Source organism: Helianthus annuus, chromosome 15, assembly GCF_002127325.2.
Source record: "Helianthus annuus cultivar XRQ/B chromosome 15, HanXRQr2.0-SUNRISE, whole genome shotgun sequence".
NCBI lineage: Eukaryota > Viridiplantae > Streptophyta > Magnoliopsida > Asterales > Asteraceae > Helianthus > Helianthus annuus.
The window spans coordinates 97,024,134-97,032,653 of NC_035447.2; the positions used below are offsets into that span (position 1 = coordinate 97,024,134).

General features: G+C 37.2%; 1 long non-coding RNA gene across 7 annotated transcripts; it reads right to left on the reverse strand.

Moving 5' to 3' along the window:
• Positions 1-1,956: 1,956 nt before the first annotated feature.
• LOC110911994 lies at positions 1,957-7,287 on the reverse strand. 7 transcript variants are annotated; one of them, XR_002577556.2, is made up of 6 exons: positions 7,121-7,285; positions 6,098-6,297; positions 4,470-5,981; positions 4,311-4,398; positions 2,692-2,847; positions 1,957-2,123 (listed from the first exon to the last, which is right to left on the reverse strand). It is a non-coding gene; the product is annotated as an uncharacterized LOC110911994 (long non-coding RNA). The 7 variants fall into 7 exon arrangements; XR_002577555.2 differs by having other exon boundaries at positions 4,470-6,028; XR_002577560.2 differs by having other exon boundaries at positions 4,470-4,642; positions 7,121-7,277.
• Between the last annotated feature and the right edge of the window lie 1,233 nt (positions 7,288-8,520).

Genomic DNA, 8,520 nt, shown 5'->3' on the forward strand with positions numbered 1-8,520 from the left:
AGGATTCTAATAGGTTATTATAAACCTTTCGCTCCAGAATAGGAGACCAGTAAAAGACACTTGCATTTTCTTATTGTGGTTTTATACTTGCTCAGGTAAATACTTTTAACTTATTTTCCCTTATACGGGCTTGGGGTACGGTATATAAAATACCGCTTGGTCGGGCAATTGACCCTAACTCATTAGTAGTTGGGTATTATCAATGTGACCCGTTTAAATATTTAGTTTTGTTTGTTTTACGCCTTTGGGAGTTTAATGACCATGTCCCGGATATCCTTGGCATCATTTTACGAAATGGCCACGACCTTGACACGCGGGTGTAGGCGTACACCCGACAATGTGTCCATATTATTAAGGTATAACCGTTGGTTTCCCGCCACGGATTTATACTATGTGGTGTGTCTATTAACCTTAAACCCGGCACGAACCGGGCGACTGAACGCATAACAAACATGTAATTCTTTTACAAGATTAGATTTAATTAATTATCCCAAGTTATAAAAAGTTTTGTGCCATGCGCATTTAAATCAATTTTTACAACATTTTCAAAATGAGTCAGTTAAATTGTGTTTACCACTGTAAACTGATGTATTTTCCCCAAAAGATTAAGTGCAGGTTCTACACGAAATAGGCTGGCCACTCCTTAGCATCATAGAGTCTCGCAAACTTTGGGATGCCATTATCTGTTGAACAAATTTCTCCTTTTTATTTCGATCCGCCTGTGGATCTATTTCAGCTACTTTGTGATACTTGGATATTACATTTTATATGGTTGAAATAAATCTATTTTATTGCTTCTGCTGTGCATTATAATTTGTGTTGTTTGACTATGATGATATCAACTACGTCACGATACTCCCCCACCAGGCCCACCGGTGACACGTGGAAATTAGGGGTGTGAGACACCATCAGCAACAGCCTCAGCAGCAGCAACAAGCCGCACGCGCCAGAACCTGCAACATCAACGCGCGTCAGGCTCAGATCGACAACGTGATCAATGGTACGTTCCTTGTGAATGGTATTTATGCATCGTGTTTGTTTGATACTGGAGACGATAATTGCTTTGTGTCGTTCGAATTTGAAAAGCTCCTTAGTCGTAAGCGCTCTTATCTGCCCTCGTCATTCGATGTTGAAGTCGCTACTGGAAGAACTGTCGCCGTCAATTCTGTTCTCCGTGATTGTACTCTTGAGCTCAACAATCACATCTTCCCAATCGACCTTATTCCGATGCGGCTCGGAAGTTTCGACGTCATAATAGGCATGGACTTTCTTCATGAAAACCATGCTGAAGTTGTGTGCTTTGACAAGATGATTCGATTCTCGCTCGCGAATGGTGATTTACTGTGTGTTTATGGCAAAACCCCTTCGAAGTGTCTGAAACTCATGTCGTGTGTTCAAGCTAGCAAGAATCTCCGCAAGGAATACAGAGCTTTCTTGGCCAACATTGTAGTAGCGGATAAGGAAAAGAAAAGGAAGACAGAAGTCAAAGACGTTCCTGTGGTCCGCGAATTTCCTCAGGTGTTCCCTGATGATCTTCCTGGACTACCGCCAAGTCGTGATATCGACTTCCGTATCGACCTCATTCCTGGAGCCAACCACTACAAAAAAATTGCCATTTAGTGGCATACAATAAATGCCACAAAAAACCATATAAGTGCCACTAAAGGCCCATGTGGGAATGAGCGGCACACAAAAAAAGTGCCACTAGAAGTGGTGACACTAAAGCCTTTTAGTGGCACTTTTTAATCTGCCGCTGTAAAGTTTTGGGTTTTTAAAGGCACAAATTTTGTGCCGGTAAAAACTTTTCCTAGTCATATATCTATGCTACTTTTAGTGGCACTTTAGTTTGTGCCACTATAAAAAAAGACTTCTGTAGCACAAATTGTGCGTAATAATTATTTCTAATTAAATACACACTAAATCGGTTCAAATAAAATAAAATATACGACTATAAAATGTAGAAATTATAATATCATAACTTCAACTATAGGTTCAATACATAACATATTCCAAATGTTTACAACATAAGTATTCAGGTAGGAATTTTACTATATAAAAATAGCTCTAAGCGATCCATGAATCTTGTTATATCTATTCCTCCCATGCTTTACATGATGTCAACTCTGCCATGATCAACCATATAATCAAGCATCAGCAATGCAAAATATATGAAACTAGAAAAAGAATAGATGCATGCATTAAGCTATAATATATAAGTTAGCATAGAAACCATATGTAGCATCCTAACAAAGGTGCCATGTGAGCAATTCTTTTGTGTCATATACATGTATATTGAAAACTAAAAACATGTTCAGATGGATCAAAAGTGCCTAAAATGTAATGTCATTTGTGATTTAGAAAATAAAGAAAGACAAATACCAAATACATGTTTGTCACATGAAGATCCAACCACTAGCTACAAATTATAACTAACTAGATATGTAATGACTGTAATAGACTGGGTGACTACAAATAAAATTGAGGATAAATTGCCTGATTTGGAAGGCTTTCATTTTGTTCACCTTTTGAAGTTACATCTACCTTCTTTTCAGCAGATTCATGCGTAGTTTTGCACTGATTTTATTATATTAGAAGATAACACTCAGTTAAAACCTAAAAACTAAAGTATAATGGGAACTCTAAGAAAGAAATTGAAGAAATTAAAGATGGGCATGACAATGATTTGCTGACCTCCGTTATTCTATTCTGGTTTGAGAGTAGTGTTCTTCATAGAAAGAGATGAAGTTGTTGCCTTAGACGGTACATTGTAGGATGTTTCAGTTTGAATAAAATCACAAAGGCTATCCAACTAAACAGTTCTTGTAGTCTTGATCTAGCGCATAAAAGCTGTAACAAAATAGATCAACATGACCCATCAACAATCAATAGACAAACTTCATAAAGCAAGTCACAATTGAAGATCATGATTTAACAATACTACAATGAGTGAGGGAATAGAAATGAAGCTTCAAGAACAATATATTAGATTTCAATTTGAAACTATTCATGATAAAACACTTGTAATTTATAAACCCTACAAACCTTATAGCAAATGTGCAAATTACCTTCGATGGGACTCATGAGTTACTATGTGCGTGTGAGTGGAATATAAAAACCAGTAAACCCCAGCAACACCAGTGCACCACCAAATGACAAACTATGTAGTGGTGTGAATATGAATGGGTGGACCCGCATTGGTATTTGCACGTGTAAGTTGCAGTTGTTGCTAGCTGATTTTGGGAAAGATTGCATTATTGCTAATGATTTTTCAATTAAAAATGTTCCATTACCCGTGAATTTAACTATGAATTGCTTTGGATCACTAATAATATCATACTTATCAAACACTATATTGAGGTTGATGAATGATGATTATAATAATACTGCAAATGATAAATTTGAAGAGATACCAGTTTATTATGTTTGTAATAATTTCAAAGATAGCATGAATCTTATAAACGAAGTTACAGACCTATGTTACACATGTTGAGAAATTAAAACGATTTCAACTGCCTAAAAAGATCACAAAGTTATAGAAACATATAAATAAAAAGTTAAAGAAATACATATAAATTGCATCTAATAATCTCTTACATCTTTTTACAAACAATAAAGTCAACTTATAAGCAAAGAATAATCCAATTTCCATGAATATATCTAGCAAATCCATTGCAATTACTTGGTTCTTGATGATCTGATGTGTTGGGTAGACCAATACTATTGATAATAAACGATATATACTAACTTGAAGAAAAAACACTACAAATACAAAATAGCTAGGTTAAGAGTGGCTACGAGAAAATTGATTACTAACATTGGGTGTGTAGTACTGTTGTGGTAGTCGTAAACCCCAAAGAAACCACATCCAATAAGGACTCTTATTGCAGAAAGTCATTAATGCACAAAGATATGTCCCTTGCTTTAGCTTCATGGCTAGAATATTTAAAGTACTTTACCATTTATCAATCCTATGTCTTGATTCATCTTTTAATGTTAGAATAATGTCAGAATTTGGTAAAATCATTATCATCCTTAACCCTGTCAATATACCATGGTCAATCTAATTTCGAGAGCCTAACCAAATAACTAATCCTATATGAGTTGAGTTGTATACAAGCTTAGTATTAAAAGTAAAATCTGAAGCATGGCCCCAATTGAACCAATAGTCTTTAAATTGTTTGAATGCTTATATTTTTACAATACAATGACTTCACATGTTTTGAATTGCTTGAGATAATTCACATGTAAATAATATGGATACCAATAATTCTCAGCAAATATAAGAAATTAATGTTGAAACAAGCTGGTACCTTGAATACATAACCAAAGCCCTCAGAGTGGCTACAGCGGTGACAGAAAAATCTGATGTGGATAATCCAATAGATCTGCAAAAAAAAACTACAGATGGAAGCTTATAAAAACTGAAGCTAAAATGAACAGAAGGCCATTAAAAACAAATGGGTACTCACCAGAGCAAGCTGAGGCTTTCTATTCCCAAATATGATTACTATTCTTAAACCACCAAAGGAAACATTATTAGTTTCTTTTTCTCTTTAGAATTTCATCGAAAGCCTGGTGGGCCTAAACTGGACATCTTAGCCATAATCCAAAGCAGCAATTTCTTTTAATAAATCTTTTAAACCTTCACCAATATCATAACCATCCTATCTTTGTTTCAAGAAATCACCCACCAACATTGAAACATGAAAAAACAATTGAAACAAGAACATAAAGAAGATGAATCCAGCCAAACCGAAACAAGTCAATAACCAAGTGGAGAAGGCAATCGAGTTAATAAATACGGGTCGGGATCCACGAGATATCAGATATGTATTATGGGTTTTCAGGTTTAGGCGGGAAATTGGTTATGTAAACACAAAAAGCACACAATACGTTTCCCAAAAGTGGAGTCATTTACTGAGTAAAGGACATATAACTCAACATGGTTTTTAGCAATCTATAAACATATACTTCTATTAATCACGACCTGAGTACTTTGTCAAACAGTTTCTCATACATAAGGTTGGTGGGTGTGGAGGAGGGTAGTCCTTTGGGGATGATCCGCCATATGGGCGGCCACGTCATTGGGTGTGGGGGATGAGCCCCAAGGGTGTGGTAAATGGTAATGAGCCCCTTTATATATAATTACTTCAATTATCAGTTCAATCCAAAAATGAGAACATGTAGAAGTTATAATATAATTACTTCAATTATCAGTTCAATCCAAAACATATTTCAAATGTTTACAAATAAAGTCAAAATATTCTTCTCGGGTAAGAATCATACAATAAAAACACTTAGCTTCAAGCAATCCATGTTTCAAATGATCTGCAAAATATTTTTAGCCTTTTTTATTTAATTATATAAAATAAGTAATGTGGTACATATAATTACAGAATCCATATTATTAAAATAATAATCAACATTTTTATTAATAAAGTGGTTTTAACAGATTTTATGCTTTGAACACATTCTGGATAACTTTTAGCCCATGAATTGTTTAGTATTTATTTGACTCTTGTAACCTGTAGCTTACTCATTTAACCCTTTAGAAGAAAATATATATCAAATCCACTCATTCGTATTTAAATGGGTCAACATATACACCTCTTAACTAATGAAACAGGGCAAATAATTAAACATGTAAACATATAATAATTTCTGTTCTAATAAACTTTATATTATCTAACATTGATAAGGTCACTAGTGTAATGGGGGCTTTGGAAGCCATAGCTGACCCAAAAGATATAATGGAATAAAATTATGTATTTAATGTGGATAAATACGATGAGATTGAGATCAAATGATTAAATAATGAATTCATCATTTTTTTCACAAGCAGACCAGACCATAGGACATTTCACAAAAGAAATGGCTGACACTGCATGACAATGATAGACCATAAGACAATCTCCACCACAGTTGATCAAAGAAACCAAATCCCCCCATTGACTCAAGCCCTTAACTCCAATCATCTTACGCTACATAATAGTAATAGACCATAAGACATATCATCGACCCAAAGCACCTATTTGACATAGATTATTCGAGTTAAGGGGAAATAAATCAGCTTATAAAGAAGTAACAATGAAATTACCTTGAAAGGGCAGACATTCTTGTTGGTTCTTGATCTAACAGCAGGGAATTGCAATCAATGACAATGTCTAAAACACAACACATCTGAGGTATATTCGCTTGATCTACTCAGTATTCTGCTTGCGTATATCACCTATTATTGTTGACCACCTACATAATTAATGCCAATTGAACCGATATCACGATTCTCAGCCACAACGACTGCAACAACACACAACAGAAACAACATTTTTCAGTCGAACTATCCTTCATTTGTTCTTGAGTAACGAAACTAGAAATCTGAACAAGAACAACCAATACCGAATAGCTTCACAGACAACAGTGGTAATCAAACATAAACACATTTTGACCGTGTTTCATTGTTACAAAACGGAAAAGACATACACACGATGGCCAATTACCTTGCGTCTGATGCAACGTTCAACCAACCAACCCCTTTTGAAGTTGCTGGGTTTGAAGATAAAAAATCTTAAGTTGACGCTAATAAGAAAAATCAAGGAATCCTAAATCGTAATTACACAAAGCCTTAAATATCATAACATGTATAAATATGCAACTTAGACCATCATGCATCCAAATAAAAAAAAAAGTATCCATCTATCAAGCTCATTCAAGCTGGTCAATTTGCAAAGAAGATGAAAAAAAACCCCAAAACAGAAACCGTAGGCTATGAATTAAAAAAGAAAAACTTACTGGAACAGCAAATTAAAGCTCCTAGCTACCTGCAACTTTAAACCCCTCTACACGACTTGAGATTCTATAGGAAAAACTGTGAAACTGGACCTGGGTCTAGGGTTTCGTTCTCTCTTTAGAAGTGAAATAATTGATTGAAAATATATTAAAAAAGACACACGAGTATAGTATACTATCTAATTCTATTAGTTAACGAAATTAGTTCTGAAACCCTAACCCTAGTTGTTTCATTCGACAGATAATCAGCCGGATTACCGGTGACTTCTGGTGATGCAATTGAGCGACGAAGTAAAAGATTCATACCGAGGAGAAGATGTAGAGAGAAAAGTACCTCAAAAGTTTGACTCCTTGAGCGCGAATGCGAATGATAACCAAAATTGATGAAGGATTGGGGGAGGGAAACCGATTTTTGTGAAACGTGATTCTGGGAATTGGAAATTCATTTTGTGGGGAAATGGTTATTGTGTGGAAACTATAGAGGGAAAACTATAAAATTTGGGAGGGAAAAAAATTGGAATGAAATTTAATTAACAGGTTTCAAAAGAGGGAATGAATGTGTACATAAACCAGTTCTCTCTCTCAAAGTCGTTTCATTCCCCTCTTCGCCGGAGGCTCGACGTCGGCTGTACGCCAGGGTTAGAGTGTGAGGTCGCCGTTCTCCGGCTCGACCTCTATCACTAACTCTCCGTAGGGTTCTTCCATTCGCCTTTCGGGAAGGGTTCTGTTTGGGTTTGCGGCGCCGTCCTTTCATCTCCTTGCCGGATCTTCTTCGGGGTGGCTTAGCGGGTCTGATACCGGTCGCTTGGGTTCTCGGTTGTTGCTTGACTGGTTCGAATCCCATTAACACATCTTGAAGTTGCGTCCTTGGTTCGGAGGTGACGGTCGGGCTATGGATCGTTCGTCCGGCAACATCACTAAGCTGTTTGTTTCTAATCTCCCTGAAGGGTGCACTCCTTGGGAACTTAGGAAAGGGTTGGAAAGGTTCGGGGCTATCTATGGGACGTACGTTGCCAAGAAGAGGGATAAACTAGGGTGCAGATTCGGCTTTGTCAGTTTCGTTGACATCAAAGACAGGAAGGATTTCGTGAAGAGTCTGTCGGGGGTGAAGTTGGGCGAGAATAAGTTGAGAATTAACGTTGCTAGATTTGCGGTGGAAAATTCGGGAGAGGCGGGTCAGCCAGAGATTCAGAATCGTTACAACAAGGCCACTGGCAATACGGTAGGAGGTAAGCCGTTTGTTCTCAGGGATGCCAGAAGTTATCGTGAGGTGGTGGGAAACTCCTCTGGGGGGATTGGTGCCGCTTGGGGGCAGGAGACGAAGCTATCAGAAGCTTATCAGGAGCCCGGAAAATATGTCGTAGTGCCGGATAGAACGTGTGCTTTCAATAGTCTGAACGGAGTTGCTCTAGTGGGGAGGACGCTGGACCTTGAGACTTTGGTTGACTTCGATAAACTCCTTAACATTGCCAAGATCACTGTGGCGAGCATTCAATATCTTGGCGGGCTGTCTCTGCTTATCTCCTTTCATGATAAGGAAGCGGCCAATAAATTCTTGGACTTGAAGGTGGTTTGGGGCCCTTGGTTTTCTAGGTTGGATCCCTGGACCAGGCAGTCGCTCCCCTTTGAGAGGGTTGCTTGGCTGAGATTGAGTGGGATCCCGCTCCATCTGTTTGAACCGGATGTTATGATCCAAGTTGGTGAACTTTTCGGTAAAGTTCTACATGCTCCGAA